We start from the raw sequence: 25,323 nt of genomic DNA, 5'->3' as shown, positions 1-25,323 counted from the left end.
CCACCCGATTCGACATAGCTGGAACATCGATACAAATCGCTCATTAAGCTCCGAGAGTTATCGTTCGTGGCCTCCTTGCATTAACTTCCGCGCCAACGCCGATCGTAAATATCGTTCACAGCAAGTCGGCGAACCGCTACGATTCTTGCCAGTATCAGCGAGTTTCGTAAGAAAGGAAATGTTTCCAAGTGTCCGATCGTTCGATCGATCGATCTCCCCCATTGCATCCCATAAATTTTCCTCTCGGTCGTTCGATGCATTTTTGCGAATCATGCCGAGTGCTCGGCCACTCGCTGTTGTACTGCTCGGCACTGCCTCTGCCTCTGGCTCTCCGACTCTGGTTGTCTGGCTCTCTGGCTCTCTGGCTCTTGCCTGATAAAAGGTCGATCGAGATGTAGAAAGGCAAAAGAAATCGTGCGAAGGACAAGAGTGCCATTGGTACTGGATGATGTGTAAAAACCGTTCGGTATGTTTTCCGACGGTTGTAGGTGCAAATGTATCGCTTAAAAACCTATGCCTCGAGACACGCTCTTATTCTCCTTTCCGTGTTTATACCCGTTATAAAACGTTTTACGATATTTTCTTCTCGATAAGCTTTCCCGCATACCTCCTCCTTCAATACTTTCTCCAATATAAACATAATCAACGATCGTAATCTCGATAGGACAGAGATATTGCGATTTAAAACGATTCGCGTACGATTTTTTTTTTTCTTTCTTTCTTACCTTTTCTTCTTTTTCTTTTCTTCTCTTTTCTTTTCTTTTCTTTTCTTTTTTACATAAAATCCCTCCTCTTCTTTCTTTTCTTTCTTTCTTTCTTTCCGTTCATAAAAAAAAAAAAAAAATATCGAAATATTCCGGTTGCGAAAATCAAATCGTCGAAAGATTTTAGTCGTAGTCAAAAGTTTGGTGAAACGACGTCACTGGAGACTCCATCATCATCGTTTTTCTCGGCTAAGCCACCCACGATGAGTAACTTGGTTTTGTACCTATTATAAGAGGGGAGCAATAAATCTCTTGACTTCTTGGACCTCCTCGAAGTAGAAGCTTCATCGAGTTCGTAAAAGTTCACCGAGGAAAGCAACGGAGATACGGTGATACTCGCTATCGCTAAACTGTCGTTCCGACGATTATTTTGCCGTCTCTTTATGGCGGTGCTGACAAAAAAAAAAAAAAAGAAAATGAAAAAAAAAAATAAGAAACTTCAACTTTCAAACCGTAAAGAAGTAGCAGCGGTTTCAAAGAGGGGTCGACGAAAACCTGTTTCTTCTTTCGATACTAACAATGACGACAGACGAATGTACTCGAAAGGTGAACACAAATTTATGTGACATTTTATTTATTAAATACGAACACTTTCTTTTATTTCGAATTTCTAAGAAATTATTTCAAGATTAGCGGAGGAGTGCTATCGTATATCAAATATCGAAACTATTTTAAATACGATCCTTATTTAAATATGTATCGGAATTAGAAATGCCACGCCGAAGTGAACTCGAAGACGGGAAAAAGATGTGTAGCGGAAAGTAACTGTACAAGATGCTTGACCCGATGCGAGTGCAGCTGTAGAACCGGTAGTGGTGCGGATTGCTAACGTGGGTGGGTAGCTTCTGACTGGTTCCTGTCGTCGGTAACTTTGTTAAACTTTGATCGCGTTCGTTTCGCTGGCTCGCCTTTCTAAGCCTAGTACTAGTTTGCAATTTTCACTAGTACGACATGTCTTTAGGTATTTCGGAAAAGGAAAAGAAAAAGAGAGAGAGAGAGAAAGAGAGAGAGAGAGAGAGAGAGAAATAAAAAACAGGAAAGAAAAACAGTACGATATATTACACAGAGAGATAGATAATTGTGCACGCTTTAAACGGATAGATTATCGTGTTTGTTTTAAACGCCACCTAACTTACCCAAAGTAATACGTACGAAGACACTAATGCGTTCTTATAGACGTATTAAAGTATTGAAAGATGTTAACACGTAAAACGAGGTAAGATTGACGATCGGCTACCATAACTAATGTCGTCGAGTTCCACCGCGGTGAAGATAATAAAAGGCAAGTCGGGACAAGAGGGCCGTGCGTAAATTTGCGAGGTTAACGCTACCGCGTTACCTCAATGGACAATAACCTTGACTGGTGATGTCAGGGGTCGCCATTACGGCGTCTTACCACGAGGCGCCCTCTTATTCGCTTGCACACCGGGGCATTGCTGGAAACGTTCCAGTGACTTTTTTCTCCTCTCCTTCTCCTCTTCGTCCCTTCTCTCTCTCTCTTTCTCTCTCTCTCTCTCTCTCTCTCTCTCTCTCTCTCTCTCTCTCTCTCTGTTCATCCAGGACTTCTTACCCTCTCTGCGAGTTTCTTCCTCCCCCTCTCTGTTCACTTCTCCTACCAGGGTCTTTCGAGGCCGAGCGTGACGCTGACAGAATTACGCTCGGGCCCTGCTTCCACTCTCTTCTATGGCTCGCCATAAATATCAACGGTGACGTTTCGGGGTGGAGAAAAAAAGAAACTAGCTGCTGGGAAGCATGGATGACCTCCGTCTACGAAACGGCACCGAGCTATCGCGAGTCAGCTACTACCGTTCGTCTTTCCTGTAGGACGAAGATTCACGGAGCATTTCGTTGATTGGGGACATCTCGGTTATCAAGCTTAGCTACGTGGAAGGGAACGGACCATGTGTGTACTAAGCTTGACGTTCAATGTCGCGGCAAATTTCGAGGTAACTCTTCGCAATGAGAGCTTACGATACGACTCGTTCGTGTTGCCCTTCTCCAAGGCCGAATGTCTGGTCAGTATCCTCCAGACGAAAGCGATATCTTATTTCTTTATTTTTCTTTTTTCTTTTTCTTTTTTTTTTTTTTTGGTCTTTTTGTCTTTTCTGTTGCTTTCCTCCTGACTGATGTTAGGCTTGACTTTTATCGCATCCGAACGGTATCTATGTACGCAGGTGACAGACTATTTGACGTAGTGACAAATTCAACGAACAAAATGAAATTATTAAATGACAGAATATTATGGTATTCGATAAAGGCGATCGAATAGTTGGAAACTGCTCGTTAAGAGTTTATACTAGCAATCGAATTAGCATTAATTCGTATCTCGGTTCATATTTTCGAAGTCCAGACGTGTTTGAGGAGTCAAGGAACGAATGAGTGCTTTGCATATTGCTCGATGTGTCAGCGGATGCTCGCCATGAACAGAGAGGAGACATCCCTCCGTGTTGATTCTCCGAATCATTAAGACTGCGACCTTCGTCGTCGTGTGTGCCACGGGACTTCGTGGCATATAACTCTTTTCTCTATCGATCACGCAGCATCGTCTCTTGAAACTCCAAGGAGAAAGAATAAAGAAGGAGAAAGAGAAGGAGAAAAAGGAGAGCGAAAACCCAACGCTTATCGATAATCTCGAGCCGAGTGGGTTCGCCAGGTAAACGCCGAAACTTCTTCCTCGTAGGACACGAACTTTCGAACTTGTTCTCAACGTCGAATCACAACTGAGAACGTCTAAGAGTACCTTTGATATTTCTTCCGAACGAAAGAAAAATACTTTCGCTTTGAATGATTCGACAGCGAAGACCGTTTCCTCTTTTTTATTTTTTTATTTTTTATTTTTCTTAAAGATCAGAACATCTTAAGAAATTATTATTGATTAAAAAGCAGAAACGATATCTTAGATCAACTTTTTCCAAACTTCTTCTGCGATAGAACACTTTACATAAATTCAAAAATTTTAACGAAACGCTTTGGGTTACTTTACAGGGATAGAGAGATGAATATTAATAGCAAATCAATTGAGCTTGTAAATGTAAGAGATAAGAAAAAAAAAAGACATTTAAGAGATTCGAACGTCTCAATAAGAAATTATTATTAATTAGAAAGCAGGAACGATACCTCAAATCAATCTTTTCGAAACTTATTCTATGATGAAATACTTCACAAAAATCCAAAAATTTTGACGAAACGCCTTGAAGTATTTTATAAGATAAATGGATGGATATTAATAATAAATCAATTGAGCTTGTGAAAATAAAAATTAAGAAAATCAAACGAACTTTTAAAAGATCTAAACGTCTTAATAAGAGATTATTATTAATTAAAAAGAAAAAAACGATACCTTAGATCAACCTTTTCCAAACTTTTCTTACAACGGAACACTTCACAAAAATCTTGAAATTTTAATGGAAGGATTTTCATTATTTTATAGAGCAGATAACTAGATATTAATAATAAGTAAATTGACTTCATAAATATAAGAATTAAGAAAATAAAACGAACATTTATTTTCAAATTTGAATAATGGAAATACGCGAAAATAGTATAACAATATTAATTTCTCATTATTTTTTACGCAACGTCAATTTTTCCGTGAAACATCATTTGGAAAACTTTGCCTTAGATGCTGTACCACAATAATCCCCTTATCTGACAATTTGAAAATAACAAAGTCCGTTGAATACTTCACGTCGTGTCAGATAATGTATTATACCACATATATACACGATTTACCTTATAAAATATTTTTTACATCTTCTCGCGAAGAGATGATAACGAATCCGGGATCTTTCGTAAGACGACGACGACGACGACGACGACGACGACGACGACGACGACGACGACGACGACGACAACGAAGACGAAGACGACGACGACGACGACGACAGGGTCTTCGATTTTATCCTTAGAATATAGCTTTCGTAGGTATCATAATTTCTACGTCGAGTATAAATCCTCTTCAGTCTGGTACCTACCTACGTCCAATAAGTTTACTTTGAGCCGCAAGGGAAATGTATTGCTCGCCATTAACGAGTGGACTTTTACAATGAACGTTCACCGACCGGGAAGCACGTTCTACATTTTTCAAGATTATCGTTGATAACGAGACTAAGTCGGCCGAATATGCGCCGACTCAGAAGGGAGACATCTGTTTTTTTCTCTTTTTTTTTCCCTTCTCCTTTCCATTATCTTTTTTCTTTCTTTCTTTCTTTTTTCTTTTTTTTAAAACGAAGAATATCATATCGAATGATTCGATACAAGTGTCCGCGAATTATCTCTCCTCACGGGCATCAATGAGAAAGAGGGTTCTCTCGTTTTCAGAGATTCTTTCGAAATTGGCTTCGCGTCATAGCTCGTTAGAGAAAGAGAAAGAGATAGAACAGGACGCGTCCGAGCTTATGGTATGCCGTTGAATAAGCGACAATTTGTATGACAATTGCTCCGATGGTCGTCTGGTGCATTGTGCCGGCATGTGAAAATATGGACGTAGGCACGTCGTATCCCACTGCGACGGGACTCTCTCTCTCTCTCTCTCTCTCTCTCTCTCTCTCTCTCTCTCTTTCTCTCCCTTTCTCTCGAGTGCAAGTAGCTAAAGAGAGCGTTGTATAAAGAATAGAATAAAAGGAGGAGGAGGAAGAGAAGGAAGAAGACGAAGAAGACGAAAAAGAAGAAGGAGTACATAACGCAGAAGACGAAGTAGAAGGAAAAGGAAAATGAGTAGATAGGGAGAGAAGAGCAACAGAGAAAGAGAGAGAGAGAGAGAGAGAGAGAGAGAGAGAGAGAGAGAGAGAGAGAAAGGTTGCTCGAGAGATCACGATCCATGGAGCAAAAGCAAAGGTCGATCCGTGCTGCACGGTTGTGCACGACTACACGACGGTAGGAGCAGCAACGTTTATTAGAAGCGGAGGAAGCGCCTCTGTGACAAATGGCGTGCTTTCATTGTTGCGCACGGACCCCCGGGCCCGTCGCTCTCTTTCACTATCTCCTTTCTTTTTCTCCCTCTCTCTCTCTCTCTCTCTTTATCCTTCTCTCTTTCACCCTCTGTTTCTGTCTCTATCTCTCTTACGTAAGGGCCCCTCGTTTGCTCGTAAATCCGAGTTCCACGGTGACGGACGGAAATCGGATCGTGGTTTTCACGGTTAAGACGATTGGTGAATGTTCTGTTCTCTCGCTCTCACTCTCTCTCTCTCTTTCTCTCTCTCTCTCTCTCTCTCTCTCTCTCTCTACACGTGTTCATAAATCAGTATCGTTTTCCTTCGATTCGTTGAGTGAATGATTTACGAGAAAAATTTCAATTGGCTAGTATTCGTTGAAAGAAAGAAATTCAGATTCGGTAAGGAACTAAGTGGGATGATGGCGATTTCTGAAAAGTTTCTGAAATAAGAGTTCGTTAAAAGAGTAAGAAACGCGTCCGTCAATCGGTCCAGCTTGGTAGAAACGAGGGGAGCTCAAGATGGCCGCCTGGGAGCGTACACACGGGGCCCCTGCTTCGCCAGCATCACCGACTTAGCATAAATCACTCCCGCTCTCTATCTTTATCTCTCTCTCTCTCTCTCTCTCTCTCTCTCTCTCTCTCTCTCTCTCTCTCTCTCTCTCTCTCTCTCTCTCTCTCTCGTTCTCGCTCCTGCCTTTCGTACGCTAGCTAGCTGTAACCGGCTGCAGAAACGCGAGCGCACCGCAAATACGGGTTTGTCTTTACGTCTATGCACCTCGGCGTGTCTTGCTTTGCGACTATGATCGCGCACTCTGCGGTTTGTCCAACCGGGTGGCCCATCAACAACTCCAACATTTTTTTCGATTATTACAATGGCTCCGATCAAAAGAGAGACACACGCCTATGCCTTTTGTATCCCCTTACGTTTAACTTATTACAAGAGCTGTCCTTTCTTCCTCTCGATAAACTCTAATAACTACTTTTTCTACTTATACCTTGAAATATCCTTTATCACTTGCAATATTCATATCACCTGTATTATTATGTCCGGTTCTCGTTCTTTCTTCCTTTTCTTTCTTTTTTCTTTTTTCTTTTTTTTTTTTCTATCTGTCACGTCCCATTTAAGTACCGTTTTAGATAAAAGCGTTAAGGTTTTTAATTGAAATGAGTATTAACCATAGTGAGATAGAAGGATAGAAAGGAAAGGTCTTGTCCTATCACTTTAAATTCTTCGTCCTCTTCCTCCTTCTTTACATATCGGCGCATCGATGTTTGGCTTACTACGGATTACAAGGAAGCTCTCGTACGTGGGACGAACGTAAGCTTATTATTCATACTTCTTTTTCCCTTCCTCCCTCTGCTCTCGTCTACATCTGATAGAAGGAATGAAAGAGACTCGAGAAAAGAAAGAGAACGTTGGGGGACGAAGAGGTTAAAGTCCGTTACCTACAAGACCGTCATACTAGTAGGTAGTACATTCTTCTTTTCTTCATGTTCGAGGAGACTCAACCAGATTCTCTTCGTTCTCGATGAAATCCTTGAAGACACGTATCCTTGAAGATCGCTATCTCACGATATATTTTCATAATCGAAGATATATTAGGTATATATATATATATATATATATGTATATATATATATACATACATACATATAGTTGGAAGAAAATTTGAACAGTCCTACAAACTTTCTTATTTTCTTATCTAAGAAAGAAAACAAAGAAATAATCAAAGAAAGAAAGAAAGCCAGAAATAAAGAATGACACTTGACACTAGGTGGGTCCTATAATCGCACGTCTAGAATCGATGGAAGCGCAATTCTCTGTCTCTCTTATACTCACGAAAGAAAGATACTGTTTCAGTGTATCAAACACTATAAACCGCGACGCAGTCAGTGGTAGAATGCAAACGTATCAATTACGCAATGGTGCAATCGTGATTGCGCAAGATCAATGTAGTACCGTGAAGAGAAAGAGAGAGAGAGAGAGAGAGAGAGAGAGAGAGGAAGGCAGAGAGGAAGAGAAAAGGAGAAACGATCGGAAGAAGCAAGGGAGGGTCGATCAATCAAGAGAATTGATCTCGGTGGCAAGTCTGCACTTGCCATGCTTGCTCACGATCGGGCAACCTGAAATATGTCGGACGTAAGAATTGATTTCGTGGAACGTGCGCCGCGCTGTCCGTCGCGCCTTCTTCCAGATCCCGCAGTGCCGTTGACACGCACGATCACTTCTCTCAGTCTCCTACTTCGCAACCCTCCGTCTCTCTCTTGTATACGAAAACGCGAGTGGACGAACGAACGAAAAAGGAGTATAATCCGTGGTAGCTCTCTATGATTTTTCTTACTTCATAGTCTCAGAGAAAACTGTCCTATAAGAAAATGTTCCTCATGACTCTGGGAAAATTCAGGGTCGAAGAGAAAGAATTTAAGTGAACGTGGACAAGGAAGGGTGAAGATCGAAGAAAGGAAGAAGATGGAAAGCAATACGAAGGAATAGATCCGTTGTTTCTTCTCGCGTTTGTAACACTCGAAAAAGAGAGAAAGAGAGAGAGAAAGAGAGAGACAAATATATATATGTATATATATATATATATATATAGAGAGAGAGAGAGAGAGGGAGGAAGAGTTGGAGGGAGAAATCGGCAAAAGGGGTTGGGCGAACAGAGCAAACGGACAGGTCGCTTATTTATGGCGACCATACTTCAGATATATGAACTGGTTCCCGTCGAAAGTTCGGGACGCCGCGTCTTTCCAGTTGAAAATGTATAGAGAGGTGTCCCGCCGTTCGCCTTCTTCTTCTTCTTCTTCTTCTTCTTCTTCTTCTTCTTCTTCTTCTTCTTCTCCTTCTTCTTTTTCATCTTCTTCTTCTTTTACTTTCGGAAGATTTGCGAAGGGTCACTCTCCATGCAATATCATACGAGCTTAATTTCTTCTTCTTTCGGACGTCTGGAAAGTGGTGATCGTGCTATGCTCACTTCTTTGAAAAACGTGAACGACTTCATCGCTCTCTCATAGGTACGAATCTATTCATAAAGAAAGAGAGAGAAAGAGAGAAAGAGAGAGAGAGAGAGAGAGAGAGAGAGAGAGAGAGAACATATATCTAGGCAGTATACGAGAAACTATTCACTTTTGACTTATCGCCTTTCTTTCCATCGCGATCGCGACGTAATCGTCGAAAGCATCATTGTCGTTCGTCGTTCACCGACGACGTTAGCTAATAATGACATCGTAATCTTCGTTTGCCGAGAGTCGTTTGTAACGTCGTCATTTCTATCCCGCGGCGGTTATAGCAACGAGCCAGTCACGATCCGAGGGATTTAACCTTTTGTACGGTTTTCTTCGAGCGAGCTTATAAACTCCTCCCTTGCTCGCTTAACCCGTTCCATCGGAACGTCTCTCGGCCGTGACTCGAAGCGGATTAGCCGAGAAGACTTGTTCCAACTCGTGGATTTTTTCTAAGGGAGGAAGCATTTTACCCATATTCTTATTTTCTACTATGTGATCGCTTTTTAATAAAATTTACTATGTCGAAACGATACGATAGATTCGTGACTTTCCTCTTATAACTACCTACATATATTAGCATAAACTTTTATCGCTCGGAGGTGTTCCAAGGGGCGCGCGTGAGAGTGAATGAAAGAGAGAGAGAGAGAACGAGAGAGAGAAAAAGAGAAAGAGAGATCCGGTCTCTTATCGAAGCCTAGGTAAAGAGCCGGATACTTTTTTCTTCTTTTGAGAGAGAACGGTTAAGACGAACGAGAGAGAGAAAGAGAGAGAGAGAGAGAGAGAGAGAGAGAGAGAGAGAGAAGAGGAACGCTTTGTCCCCCGCCGGCACCCCGCTTTGTCGTGGCCCGAGCTAATTTATATTTATCCGCTCGTTCGATACCCGCGCGGGATCCCGCAGGCCGTTTCCGATATTCGTAGCTATGCACACGTAAGAGAAGAGAGTCCTCGAGAGGGCGCGAGGGGCGGGTGGTAGAGAAACTTCGAAGGGTGGAGAGATAGAAGAAAAAGAGAGCGAGATAGACGGAAAGGAGGAGAGCCGATGGAGTAGATAAATAGATGGATGGGCAATATTATAACTCACCGGCTGTCATCCTGTACGGCCGAGTCAGGCTGCTAATCAGACCCTGGCTCGCTCTCGCCCCTCGACCGACCCTTCACGAAAAATGGATTTATTGCCGTTCGCCTCGACTTCGGCACGCTATCGAGCTCTCTGATCCGTAGAATGTAACCATCGTCGTCGTACTATTCGCGTCGGTTCTTCCTATACCTACCACCACCACCATCACCACCACCACCACCACCACCACCACCACCACCACCACCACTACCACCACTACCACCACCACCATCACCACCACCACCACCATCACCATCACCATCAGCCTACCCATCTCTCCTCTTTCTTCTACCTTCTCCATCCCTCTCGTTCACCCCGTATAAACGCCTCTCAGAACGTCTTTCAGATTCAATGTCTCGTAAAACTCTACGCCCAAAATTGCGCCGAGTCTCGACTCGGCGAAAGCTCGACGACTACACAACGCTTACGCGATAGAACGACGATCCTTCGCATCCAACCGTTTGCCAACTCTTATTCCGCGCCCCCTTTTGTCGCAGGAGTTTGTCGTAATTGGAAACGAAGGGACGTTATTTCGCACGAACCGTTCCTATATTTTCATTTCCCCAAGATTTTCCTTCCTCATCTTCTAACTCTTATTCGTTCGTCGATGCAACCTTAAAATCCTATATATTTCCTTGCATCCTCTGAAAATCCCTTTAAACTTTCGTGGTTATCGTTTATTTATTTATTTTATTTTATTTTTTTTTTCTTTCTCTTCTCTCTTCGATTTCTACGAGATATTATAGACTCTAGGAGAAAAATTAATGTCAAGCGAAATGTGACGTTAGTAGGATACTCGCCTAACCGATCTATAAGAGCGTTTCTTCTTCCCTCGATATTGTTTTAGAAAATCGAATGGAATTGACGATCGATATTGTATTGAAAGAGAAACGTCGTGCTGCGACGAATGATCGATAATAAATCGCTTTATGAATTTCACTTCTTGATTTTTCAATGAATATTGAGAGGAGAGTCGGCGAGCCGACGGAATGTCCGATCGAGCTACAACACGTAAACACGCAGGTGCTGCCACACTGTGTAAGAGAGTACGCGCGTGGGCAGACACCGCCCGCTTCATTCTTCCTCTTACGACATATTTCGGGCCCGGCTCTATCACTCCCTCCTTATTCTTCTGTCTGATTATGATTTATGCTTATAAATAACGCCGTTAAAAAGAACAAGGAAAAAGAAAAAGAAAAGAAAAAAAGAATTATCTTATTAATAATTTCCACATAGAACCGGCGCTCGACGAGCTTGCAATAACGCATTTGAATATTGTAAGTATGTCTTCGTAATTGATTCATTGTCCATTGGCAGAATGACGTCATCGGCGGATAATTTATACGCTCCAACGGATTCCTCAAAGTTACTTTTAAATGTTTCAATGTTTGATTTCACTGCATTAAGTTTATTAGAATCTATATCCATTATGTGTCTCTTTGTTTTTCTTTCTTTCTTCCTTCCTTTCTTTCTTTCTCTCTGTTTTTCTTTTTTCTTTATTACTTTTTTTTTTTTTTATTATTATTTTATACAAGTCACTTTGCCCGATTGGTTAGTCAAAGAAGCATATTTAGTCTATTTATAAAATAATCCACTTTGTTTCGTGATAATACTTGATGAAAATCACAGACTCCGTGGATCGCAGGTGCGTGTGTTACGGGCTTTTATTCTCTCTTTTTTATTTTCTTTTCTATTTTTTCCCCTCTTCTTTTCTTTTCTTTTATTTCTTTCTTTCTTCCTTTCGTTCCTTTACCAAGAATCGCACGTGGGTGCACGTGGATGTGTTCCATTTTCACGAAGAACGCGCTGGGTTGCTTTCACCGAACGGTAGTAACGCGAAGAGCCGATCGACTAAGGGAAGAAAAAGAGATCAAAATCCAATGAGAACCGATGCATCAAGCAAACCAAGACACTTGGCTCTGCATGCTGTGCATAGATCATGTCGACCTCGTTCCTGTCGGACGACCAACCAACGAAACGTTGAGTAGCAAAACGTGCTGGGGGAAGGTGTCTAAGACTCTAGAGAGAGTGGGGAGGAAGAGAGAGAAAGATAGATAGATAGAGAAAAAGAGAGAGAGAGAGAGAGAGAGAGAGAGAGAGAGAGAGAAAGAGTGACCAATTCTGCACATTCTATATCATTTATCTCTCTCTCTCTCTTTCTCTCACTCCTACTTGCACGTTTCGTAGAGCGTCACAGATGTACAAAGCAAACGAGATAGACGCTAAGAGAACGCTGTGTCTCAGACTTGGATTACTGTTTCTCTCTCTTTATCTCTCTATCTCTCTTCTCCTCTCTCTCTCTCTCTCTCTCTCTCTCTCTCTCTCTCTCTCTCTCTCTCTCTCCGTGTGTTTTTTCAACGAGATTTATTACCAAACTCCTAATGCTTCAAGAGCTGAGAGTAGGGTTGGCGTCGTCCCTTCCCACACTTTCTTTTAACTTGTCCTATCGCCACCGTCCTCTTCCTGGTCTTTTTTTTTCCCCCTCTTCCTTCTCGTAGTTCTTTTCGTAGTCCTTCTCTCAAAAACGTCTCACCGACAACGTAAGTATAACCACCTCATCGTAACTTTTCCTCTCTCTCTCTCTCTCTCTCTCCGTTTCCTCTCTCGGATAATCTTTTCGAATGAGTAAGTAATATTACAGCTTGATTTACATTTTTATGTCGTTAATGAGGACGAGTAGAATCGATTTGCCGACGATCGATGAAAGTCGACGAGATTCATCTTCTCTTTTCCTCTCTCTATCTCTCTCTCTCTCTCTCTCTCTCTCTCTCTCTCTCTCTCTCTCTCTCTCTCATGGAGCCGTTAAAAGTCCCACATTCGTTTCTCGTTTCTTTTACGTCTTATTCCATATATCATTCGTTTTTAATGACGTGGGCTTAACGATGACGGATTTCACGGATAAACAATCCAATAAATCGCATCGATCTTGATCTATCCTCATTACGTTACCCGCCATTATTGCGTTTTTACGATTTAATTGATTCCGCACTCTGACGGAGTTTCTTTTTTTCTTTTTTTTTTTGTTATATCCAATAATCATCGACTTAAAATATCAAAGTTCTTCGACAAAAAATTTTTCCTACGTACGACAAAGATGTCTTCAATATCCACATCTATATATTTCGCCTGTATGAATATTTTGATGGGGAAAAAAAAAAATATATATATATATATATACATATATATCGTATGTTCGTGGTTTAAGATTGAGCACCGATGTTCGATTTAATGTACCATGTTATCGTACCTATGATCATTAATTATCATCTGACGTATAAAAAATACTTAATGTGTTTAAAGCGTAGTATGGTCTCAGGGTTCGATATAACTTCTTGCTAGAACTACTCACGGTTTATACTCTCTTAATAACGGAATCCGAAGATTCCGATCATCTTTATAGATATACATACATACCATTGGTATATATACATTTTGGCCTTATTCACGCTTCTCTTCTTGGTCAAGCGAAGTGCCGGAGCGCGGAAGCTGCACCTGGCACGAGGAGCCAGCAAAGCATAGCGCGGAGGGAGGGGAAAGAAATAGATGCATAAGTTGAGATTGGTGTGCGCGCGCTCGTTCGTTCGCAAGCGAGATAGGGATAGAGATGTATACATATACATACATATATGTATATATATAAAAGATAGAGAAAGAGAAAGAGCGAGCACACCTTCTTTCGACTAAAGAACGAAAAGGATGAGTAGGATGAAGGGAGTAGAAGTAGAAGACGGATGGACGGGCGAGCCGTGACGGAGACGCGGAGAAGAAGACGAGCGACGTCGAAGTTGAGCTCGCTTGGTATGAGAGACGTTGGACCGGCAGAGCAACACACCGAGGTAGAGAAGAGATAGAAAAGAGAAGAAAAGAGAAGAGAAGAGGAAAGAAGGGGGGGAAGAGAAATCGTGGAAAGGGAAGAAGATCTCTTCGGCGGAGGGGAAGTGAGTTCGATGAAGGGAGAAAAAAAGAAAGAAAAAGAGAAAGAGAGAGAGAGAGAACGAAAGAATCGGAAGGAAAGAGAAAGAAGTAAAGCAAAGGAGAAGATGAAGAAGAAGAAGAAGAAGAAGAAGAAGAAGAAGATGAAGAGGAGGAGAAGAAGGAAGAGAAAGATGAAAAGAAACGTACGAAGATTTCGCGATGGAGAGAAAGAGAGAGAAAGAGAAAGAGAGAGGGAGGGAGGAAGAGAGGGAGGGAAGGAGGGCGGGAGAGGGAGATAGAGATAGATAGATAGAGAGAGAGAGAGAGAGAGAGGAGGGAGCGTGTAAGTATCGAGGAGAGTGGGATGGGGGCGTGGGTGGAATGGCACGGTGGTGGGGATAGGTCAGGGCCGCGGCGGTGGCGGTGGCGGTGGCGGTGGCGGTGACGGCGACGGCGACGGCGGCTCGACGGTGCGGCGAACGACAAGCGACGCGGCGTTCGGCGGCTCGACGGCGCCGCGCGCGCCCGCTGGAGGGGGCAGAGGCGGGGAGGACGAACTCGGAGCCGTCAGTGCGCCACGTGCTGCCGTCGTGGGAGGGTCTTTATTTTTGCTCCGTTCCACCGCTGTCTACGAATTCCCTCTAAAATATATTACGGAACTGTGCCAATCCGGTCGATTCGCACTCCCATCGTGTTATATATTATTTTGAAATTTTTATCCGATACCGTTTATTATACGTTGCCGGGGGTGAAATTTCGTAAAACGTAGTTCTTCAAATATATAGAAATACTTTGTTAAATCGAGGGTGCTGTGTATATTTATTATATATTTGTCCGATGGCTGTCTGCCTTTAACGAACGCAGAAGAGAGAGAACCCCTTCGTTCTCGAACAAGTGATTTAAAGATTAAAGAATTTCGAAAGGAGGAGAGACCAGAAGAGTTTTCTTCTTTCTCTCTTTTATTTCTTGACTAGTGGTGTGGTGTCATTGATCGTTGGTCTGGTTGGTGTCGAGAGGATTAGACGTGAGAGGATGACGTGCTGACATGGTGTCACGCGTGTACTTCATATGCTCGTGGCATCGACGTCGACGTCGAGTTTTCGCTGCTCGCAAGCCGAGCATCCTACTTCTTGACACAGTATCGTCGACAAGGTGCCTGCAAGACTGACGCAACCTGCTCGGTGGAACCACTACTTCGCGGGTGAGTCCGTTGCCTGTGTCGTTTCGAATCTTATCTACGATCATTTTTAATACGATCGTCCAATGCGAATTCGATTCGGATGCAGTTTCTGTTTTATTCGTTCGTTTCTTCTTCTTCTTCTTCTTCTTCTTCTTCCTCCTTTTTTCCTCCTTCGTTTCTTCGAGATTTTAAAACGTATTACCCCTTTCGAAGTTACTTCTTTCGTTCTTTTCTTGTTTATCTACAGATGGATCTATCGTGGGAAAAGGGTGAGTGAGCGGGAGCGCGTGACTTGCATAAACAAAGTGCGGTGTGCGTAGCAGGTGGCCGAATCTTGGATTTCTGTTCTTGATCGTTGCACTCGCGAAATGTGAATTTCTGTATAGTTCTGATGAATCGTATACCTCCTATACATATAAATCGTACGGTTAAATTCGCGAAATGTTCTAATTTATCGATGTTAGAGAAGTAACGTCTGTGTAATTCGATTCCAAGGTCGCTTCAAATTAATTTTGCCAATTTGGTGAAACTGGAACGTCAATAAACGAATTTGTTTATTGACGAATGACAAACATTTTGATAAATAGCAGTTAAGTCGGTTACTCACAGTGTTTTTCTGACGTCGTCGAAATATCATTACCACGCGTATGTGTGCGTCAATTGTGAAAACGTTTTTGTTCCTTTCGTAATTTATTTTTTTTTCCTACCTCCCCCTCTCTCCAATATTTACGAATAATCTGTGCAGTTGAATCGTAATAAGATATATCGTGACTCATAACTCTTCGATTGTCACGAATTTCGACGAACCGTTGTCTAATCGGAAAGACCAATCGATTCGTGCATGGAAACGGTTGGTCGAGCGAGGAAATTTGTCGTCGTCATAAATTTATGTTTGCATGCTCATTTATATGACTCGTCGACTCGTCTCGTGTTTGCTCGCGATAGATAACGGCGGGCTTACCGGATCGAGCGCAGATTTTCAAGAGCGACTTTGGTGAGGCTTAAACATTTATTCGGCTGTTTAACTTTTTCGACGAATATGATTTTCCTTCGACGAGATCAACAACTGAAAGAAAAGAGAACAAGAAATAAAAGAAAGAAGAAAAAGAAAAGTAAAGATTTGTTGGTACACGAATGAAAGAAAATCTCGTGCTCGTTTTCTTTTTCTTCCCCTTTTTCTTTTTTCCCTCAACCCCCTTTTGTAACGATATTTCGTTTGTATAATTAACGTAAAAGAAAAGACGTTCGGGCTTATTTCGAAGAAACTTTCGAATAGATTTGTTAACGCTTTCGCTAAAGCTCGTTCGGAGAAGATTTTTGAAGTAACAGACGGACGATATCTCTCGTCTTTGAAGTCGCCTAAACGTCTATACGGCAGAGCCCTCCGGAGGGCTGCACGAAACGGGATGAAGGATAAGCAGGAAGATCAAGGTACTCGGAAGATCTCCCCCTCTTCCCCCCCCTCTCTCTCTTGCTCGCTCGCTCTTTCTCTGTTTGATTGTCAGTAAATAGATATCTGCTTATTAACTTACTCGTACTAAAGCAAACATTCACGTTTATAAAAACAATGACGGGTATAAGACTGTTGTTGATTTTAATTACTATCTTATTATTAATTAATCTAATTACTATCTTACTATTGACTAATGTATTTAATATAGCGAAAGAAAATCGAAATAAAATTTCTTTTCTTTATCTTTTCTCATTTCCTTTTTTTCTTTTTTTCTCTTTTTTTTTTTTTTTTTTTTCTTTACAATATTCTATTAAATTCAATTAACACTTGTTCTAACGGCTTATTTTATGTAACTTGAAAAGGTTTCAACGAGGTTAAAAACAAAAAATCTTTAATTAGACCATTACGATAATAAATCAACCGGTTTCCAAACATATTATGTACATTGACATACATAGTCCGCTATATACTGTCAGATTTGTAGCAATCGAGTTTACAAATAATGAGATTCGATTGAACGCGCGATAAAAGCTGTTTTTCCAGCACACGTATTGTACATATAAGTAGCTAACTGAAAAAATATCGAGAACAAATCGAATCCAGTTCGGATTGGAAGGAATCAACGAGTCAATCAACGAGAAGAATAAATTAAAAAGAAAAGAAAAAAAGAAAAGAAAAACGGAGAAACGTAAAACGAGAAAAAGATGAGATAAATGCGAAAGAAATTCGTTTCCCTTTTTTTCGGAGGAACAAAGGATTTCTCGAAAAAAAAGGAAAAAGAAAAAAGAAAAGAAAAAGAAGAGAGCAAAGAAAAACAGGAAAAAAGAAACGGAGAAAAGTAAAGGGAAAAATAAAAGATAGGCCGGCATGGAAACGCGAAAACGCTGATCAGTATTTTTCTCCTTTCTAGAATCGAAGTACCCCTCGAGCGTGTTCGTTAGTACTTTCCTACATGGGACTCGCGGATGGCTAATTCGAAATGCAAAAGAGTCTTCCTATACAGGTAGAAAAGGGGTAGGAGGTTAGAAAGAGAGAGAAAGAGAAAGAAACAGAGAGAGAGAGAGAAAGGAAGGAAGAAAGATCTGTATATATGTAGGTGCTCGCGCGCAAGATCGGAAGCCTTAATGCGGTCGTGTGCACGTTGTAACGTGCGAACATTCGTCCGTAAACAAGCGCACGCGTGCAAGTGCACGCGAGAGCTCGCCAATACACGTACCTACCCGTGTCAATAGCACACCCCCGCGATTCAGTGCCGCCTATTGAAGTCCGCGATGACGGGCCCCGTCTGTCAGCAGATCAAAGCTGAAGTAAGCTCTCTTTGTGATGCTTTGCCGAGCTGGTATTTAATTATGTATGAGATCGATACTCGGGCCTCGGGGCTCTCTCTCTCTCTCTCTTTCTCTCCCCCCCCCCCTTTCCCCTCTCTTACTTCTCTCTCTCTCTCTCTCTCTCTCTCTGTCACTCTCTGTCTCTCTCGTCCACCCTGTCTTCCATCCCATGTTTTCTCGTAGCGAGTAAACTCGAAGCAGCGCACGGCGAAACCCGTACCTTTGCTCCGACTTTGCCGTTGACAGACATGAAATGTTGAATATCGAGCTATCGGAGTATGAATTATGGAAAAATATTAAGTTTTGCTTGCTCGCGTTGGATAGACAAACGAAGATAGAAGTAACAACGCGTCCCGATTGCCTCATAATAATACATAGATTAAGAAAATGTTATGTATCGTTAATTGGATATTGTACGAAACGGGGAAATATATTGGCGACGTTTTTCAATTTTCGTTGGTGTTATCTAAAGGTGGATAGTATGAATTATTGTTTGGTCTGCACCCTCCTACGAGTATCTTCTTTTTATTTTTCTTTTTTTCTATTTCTTTCTTTTTTCTTCTTTTCCCTTTCTCTCTCTATCTCTCTCTCTCTCTCTCTCTCTCTATATATATATATATACATATATATATATATATATATACGCGATCGTGCGGAAATTCAGAATTAGACGTTAGAATCTACGATATCGTTTGTTCTTACAATACCGATGAAAAAAAAATGAAGAGAAAAAGTCTCGTAAACCGTACGCACAGGGTATAATAGATCGTTGGCAAAGTGGAGATTCGTTTGAGTCATAAAATAATCCCCTTATTCCTCGTTTGAACTTTGGACGACGTATAACACGGATAGATGGGTCGGTGCTATGAGAAAGAGAGAGAAAGAGAGAGAGAGAGAGAGAGGGAGAGAGAGAGAGAGAGAGAGAGACAAGGCGGAACGCGAACATGCTGCTACGTGTACATTTAAATCTTTGCGTGATCGTAAAGATCTCGTAAACGATGGATGTCTATCTGTCGAAAGGCACGAAGAGTCCGGAGAAGAAAGACGAGATTATTACCGAGGTAAACGAACGAGCCCGTTGGCTGTAAAACGGCGCGCAATGATTCTCTTTCTCTCTCTCTCTCTCTATCTCTCTCTGTCTGTCTCTCTCATTCTATTCCTCTTTTTCCTGCTGAATGTCTCTACTCCGTGTATTCGTCAATGTATGTGTATACAAACACGAGTATGTTTCAATGAATGACTCTACGATCGTGAGCGCGTGCCGTGACAATGTATAAGTATGTATGTGTATACTCAAGTATACCTTTACGTTGGTATATAGTCTTCTCAGTTCGGCTTGTTAATAATGTTAACGAAGGCATACATCTCGTTGTAATACAAACAATGTCGAAAATTATTTCGTTACTCTAATAGGCGACTTCGATCGTTCACGTGTGTACGCACAGACGCACAGTTACGGTTTGGAAAGTGATAAGGACGAAGAAAATATTTCGTGTAGTTATTCTATTTTTCTTCTTTTTTTTTTAACAAGCATTTTATTCGTAATAAAGAGGAAGGAAATCGTTAAGTAAGAATCTGGATTCAAAAAAAAAAAAAAAAAAAAAAAGAATAAAAAAAGAATAATCGTCAAAAAAATCAGCAAGAATACTTTTATTTTCGTAAACAGACCAAAGTGGTCGGCACGCTTTTTAACGTGTCTCGTATCACAAACATTACGAGTTTATTCGCCGAGGTCGTTTTCGCTTTGTCCTTGTTTTCCCTCCCTCTCCATACAGACGTTTCATTGGAGATATGTATACACGTATATATGTACGTGTGATGTAGGTATTCATGAGACTATGAGAACGCGGGACGTAGTAAATCTATACCTCTAAACGCTAGTTTCGGTGAAAAGCTAGGGGTGTGTGTGTAGGGGGTATGGGGGATGTGGGTGGCGATGGTGGTAGTAGTGGTGGTGGTGGTGGTGATAGTAGCGGTAGTTGGGGTAGTAGGGGGCAAAAAAAGGAAAAGAGATATTAGCCTCGGCGTGATAGCGTTAATTTGGCGTGACCAGCGGCAACAGCAACGGCAACGGCAGTGTGCTAGCTACGCTCTTGCTTTTTCTGTGCGAGCGATTCCATTTCGCTCGACTTCCATTTTCACGCATCGATTGAGCCCGCTCGCGTCCAAGCTCAATTGCGTGCCGTGGACGACGAACAACCGCGAAAGGTTATCGTACCTCTTTGGATTTTCGATCATTAATGCGTATACGTAACATAGATATATCTGCCTCTATCCTCTGGAATGGATGCTTTTGGTTTTACGCGACTAGTTCCTCTCCTTTTGTTTCCCGCCAATCGGAAAGAACCGATTCGAGTCAATGCGATCGACCAAATCGAATCGATTCGATTTAATTCTAATTTAATTAATTAACGTGCAGCACCTCCTATTTCCTTTTCATCCTCCTCATTATCTTTTCCTTGTTATCGATCCTTCGATCGATCGATTTCGTCCCTTTATAATCGTCTTTTTTATTTGTATTCTCTTTATAATCATCCATTTATAATCGTCTTTTTTATTTGTATTCTCTTTATAATCATCCATTTATAATCGTCTTTTTTATTTGTATTCTCTTTTCTTTTTTTGACTCATACTTCCTACCACAAAGTAGGACATAATTAACTAACCAATCTTGCGTACAAGTAAAGTTACACTTTTGGAGATTCAGAAAGAAATTCATCAAGACTCATCGATTCCTTTTTCTTTCTTTCTCTTTCTCTCTTTACATATCTTTTATTTCATTGACCGTGTTTTTTTATCGAAATGATTTGAACGGGGCTTTAAACTAAAAAGCAAACGCTACAAACCTGCTGATGATATAGAGATGCGGAATGAACGAGATACACGTTTGAGCCATGCAAGAGAGGAGAATACTCGGAGAAGGAGGAGGAGAAAGAGGAGGAGGAGGAGGAGGAGGAGGAGGAGGTGGGAGTGGTGGAGGTGGTGGAGGAGGATCGATAGAATATTCCTATCGAGGAGAGGAGAAGAGGAGGAGGAGGAAGAGGAGGAGGAGGAAGAGGAGGAGGGTATACGGTTTTGATCGCTCGAACAGAAAATTGTATTTTCGAAATCAATTAATATACAGCGAGTAATAATACACTGGCTAATGATCGCGACGTCGCTGTATATCTACCTTGTGTCTCTCTCTCTCTGTCTCTCTCTCTTTCCCTTTCTCTCTCTCTCTCTCATTCCCCATACCCCTCTCTCCCACAATGACCCTCAGGGCTACTTCCCAGCGGATTCTGCACGGTTTATGATGTGCCGAGCCGACCAAAGTGCGTTTGACAATTTTTAATTATCGATAACGAGCTTGACCACGACGATACGTTCGTTGTAAACCATCGTTCTCGTCAACGAACAAACGAAAACCTCTGCATTTCGTCGTTTATCATCAATACCAACACCGTCACGACACCAACTCGACGTTCGTTCGTTCGTCGACGCTGAACGAGGCGAGACTGCCGAAAAAAAAATTTTTTTTATTCCGCCGAGAAGAATAGATATCATCGATAGAAAGAGAGAGAGAGAGAGAGAGAGAGAGAGAGAGAGAGAGAGAGAGAGAGAGACTCATTATTTCTAGGGAGTTTCTCAGAAAGATAAAAATAACGCACACTTGTTATCATCACCATCGTATCCTTTTTACCATCCTCAAAACGGCCAAACTTTCGAAAAAAAGAAATGAAAAAGAAAAAAGAAAAAAAAAAGAAAAATGAGAAAGAAAAGTATCATCGTTTCGTTTTTCAAACTGTTTACGAATTCTTTCGCGGTAGGATCTAACATATACGATCGTATTTTCAATGTACGTCGTATAAAACACATTCGTGAAGATTTTATAATTCATGGATATATAATACGTCGAACATTCCAATGTTGTTTCTATTTCTGTCAAGGCAATCAACGTAAAATAAACTATTTTGATGTGGAAGTGGAGAAGAAGGAAGAGAAGGAGGGGGAAGAGGAGAAGGAAGAGGGGATACGAGGAACCCCATGGTCTTGCTTGAAAGCTGCGTGCTTAAGAAGCGAGTACCCATTCTTGCGGTATACGTCCTTGGGGTAACTAACGATTCGCGAGTTTCTTATTCGCGAGAAATCGATGCTTCGTGGTACGAAAAGGGGCTCGTTTCGATACGACCTTTCGACGCGGCTCTTTGGACGCCACATCGATCAAGAGAGAGAGAGAGAGAGAGAGAGAAAGCCTAACATCGTAAATTCGCGCGTTACTTCGAGAAAATCCATACAGTACATATTCTCTCCTCTTGTTAGTTTAAGATATAAATAATAATAGTATGAGAATATTCGAGGTATGACGTTTAAACATAAATTGCGTGCTGTTATATTGATCATTATAATCGATCGGATCGTCGTAGCGTAAATATTTTCTTTTTTCTTTTTTTTTCTTTTTTTTTTATTCTTTTCAATAATAATCGACAGATCATTAATTTGGATTAATGAAGAAACATTGGTTGTTTGTTGTTCTCTTTTTCCTTTCTTTTTAATCGTACAAATTTTGGTCGCAATTAATATCGAAAAGAGAACGGAAGTGACTGTGCACGACGACGAACACGCTAATGCGATAATTACAGAGAACACTTCGTTACCTCTATCTCCGATTACAGATTCTGCTAGATGCTCCAGATGAAAACTTATCGATAACATTTAATGAGGAAGGATGGCGGATACATGTTTAAACACGGTAACATGGCTAATAGCGAATTACTTGCACCGTTTCAAGAGAAAAAGATAAGGAGAGAGAGGGACAGAGAAAAAGAAACAGAGAGAGAGAGAGAGAGAGAGAGAGAGAGAGAGGATGACTAGAACGCGAATCGCCAAGTTAACGGACTGATCTTATTAATTAATTAACATTAAGTTATGTGTCGCACGAGACGTCGGTCAATTTCCAGTTCCTCTTCTCTTCCCTTATCCCGTCACCTTCGAATCACCAACTTTCAATCTTCCATACGAGCGTACGTGTCGTACGTAATATACATGAATTGACGAAATATTTTATAAATTAATTTTTTATCAAATAAACGTCAAATTTATCGACAAATTCATCATATATATATATATATATCTTGATATATATCTACGAATCAGATATATTTTTTGATAAAAGTTAAGGACAAAAGATTTATTAAAACGTATTTTTAGTATCAGATGTAAGATAGGTATAGTAAAGAAATATATAAGTAAATAAGCAGATAGATAAGTACTTAGGTACTTGGTAAGAATGGCGCTTTTATATATCTCGATCGAGTAATTTTGATCGACAGATAAAAAGTCATTCGAAGAAAGGAAAACGGAGACGCGACTGACGCACTTGGAAATATAGGTCGTAGCGGCGTCGAACCGTGCAGTCGGTTTTCTCGCGAAATTGAGTTTTCCGGTACGAGGAAACGCTTCGGTGACATTAAGAAGTTCATTGATTTTCCGTCGGTAGTTCGTATGGCATGCGCCGTACGTAGGTAACGCTCATCGTATATTAATACGACACGATGCTTAGAAATGCGATTGATATCGGAAGTCACTGAGTCGAAAAGATTGCGCATACGCTAATCCGCTTGCATCAGCGTTAACGAGACGTCATCTAACTTCTACATCTTTTCCTTGATCGATTACTAGGCAAAGACTAATGATATAAAAATCTCGAGTAAAATTTTAATCGGCGAATTAAGATTGAAATGAAGAAACTTTTCGTTAGTAAGTAGTTTCGCTCGTTTTCGCGATATAATACGATATAATAAATCGAAATAATTCGCGAAATAAGATGATATAAAATTTCACGATATAATAGATACTTATATATGTATTTATATACATAATGTGTATGTATATATATATATATATAAATGTGTCTGTGTGTGTGTGTGTGTATGATATATGCACAAACGAGTAACGACTTAGCAAAAACGAGCAATACGTGGCCTTTGTAGACGGTTAACTTTTAATTCACTCTTAAAGTCATCATATATACAAAGGGTAATTTGAGGAAAGGCAAACAAAGGAACGAGGTACTTTACGCGTCGTCTTACGATAAACGATAAACCTCGTTCGGTCGAGAAGCGAAAAAAGAGAAAAACACGAGTGCGGAGTGTCAGAGAGAAAGCGAGAGCGAGAGCAAGTGAGAGAGAAAAAACGGCGAAAGAAATAAAAAAAAAAACGTTTCTGGATGAGTCACCCGGTAGATCACTGATGCATCACGGCACTCTCGTAAGACATATATATAGTCCAGAAATTCACGCGACACGGCATTCCGTTGTAAGAATTGCGAACGCGTTGTCGGTCGACTGCACTGACTCTTTCTCTCTCTCTCTATAAATCACTCTTGATCCGCGCAAACGCCTATATAGCTTGTACTTTTCTTTAATTCGAGTCGACGTTCCAAATCAAACGGCATTTACGTAGACACGCTGTACCACTTGCATTAAAACCGTATCATCGTTATCAAGAAGAACGACAAACACGTGTTATCGACATTGATACATTCTCGCTCAAGACGTAGTCACTTTTTCTTATTTCCTTTCTCTTTATCTCTCTCTCTCTCTCTCTTTCTCTCTTTATAGTCTAGTCCTCATGTTCTCTCTCTCTCTCTCTCTCTCTCTCTCTCTCTCTCTCTCTCTCTCTCTCTCCTCTTCCTTCCAATCCTTCTGCTATTATAGCGATCGCGTGTTCCGTTCAATCAAATTAAACCCTCTCGTTTCTCGGTTATTTTACGCAGAGATAAATAGAGAACGAGAGAAAGAGAGAGAGAGAAAAGGAAGATTTGTTTCTCATGCAATTATACACCTCCCATCCTTGCATACTTGAGAATGATCGATACTGTCTCAAAAGTCGTTTAAAAAAAGGAAAAAAAAGAGAGAGAGAGAAAGAGAGGAAGAAAAGAATAAGAAAAAAAATAACAGAGTCTATCGACAGGTTTATCGATCCTTCTTAAAACAATAAAATTAGATGTGGGTACTGTAATGAATGAAACAATAGCTTATCCGTCAACGGATCCAATCTCCTCGATAAACAAAACTCGTAGTATCTTTCACGTGAAACTCTCTCTATATTTTTCCTAAGCACGATCGAGCGATGAATCACCGTGGACGACAGTCCGTTTCCGGATTCCACATGACCGGAAGTGCGAAGCCCTAAGCGTTGCAACGAAGGACGAACTCCCACCCTCCTTCGTCTTTCTCCTTTATCTTTCTCTACTTGATATATGTATAGATTCGGTACACATATATGTATATATGTATGAATGTATTTATGTATATATGTATGTACGTATATACGTATATACATATGTACTTATGTACGATCCTCGTCATACGCCTATGCGCGTACGATGCACCACGATAACAGTTAATAATCGTGACCATTACGTCATCGACGTTGCGTATTCGCTTGCTACGCATTGTCCGACTACGCGTACCGAACTCTGTTTTTCCTTCCTTTTATCTTCTTTTTTTTTTTTTAATCTTTCTTTTTATCTTTTCTTTTTTTAATCTTCTTTTTTTCCTATCTTCTTCTTTTTTTCCTATCTTCTTCTTTTTCTTCCTCATTTCCAATCGTCCCTACTTCGTTCTCGCGCAATAACGACGGAAGA

General features: G+C 41.0%; 1 protein-coding gene across 5 annotated transcripts in view; it reads left to right on the top strand.

Moving 5' to 3' along the window:
- Positions 1-25,323, top strand: part of LOC122636595 (protein tiptop) — a 139,780-nt gene that overhangs the window by 46,007 nt on the left and 68,450 nt on the right. For 2 of the 5 annotated variants that reach the window (XM_043827969.1, XM_043827971.1), the window contains exon 1: positions 14,220-14,933. The exons of the other annotated variants lie outside the window; for them this stretch is intronic. The gene's annotated coding sequence lies outside the window, so the exon portion shown is untranslated. Of the gene's footprint in view, positions 1-14,219; positions 14,934-25,323 lie in introns of those variants that run through there. 5 annotated transcript variants of the gene reach the window in all.

The sequence above is a fragment of the Vespula pensylvanica genome, chromosome 22 (assembly GCF_014466175.1).
Source record: "Vespula pensylvanica isolate Volc-1 chromosome 22, ASM1446617v1, whole genome shotgun sequence".
Lineage (NCBI taxonomy): Eukaryota > Metazoa > Arthropoda > Insecta > Hymenoptera > Vespidae > Vespula > Vespula pensylvanica.
The sequence above is the reverse complement of the archived record's forward strand: the minus strand, read 5'-3'. Positions and strand labels throughout refer to the sequence as shown.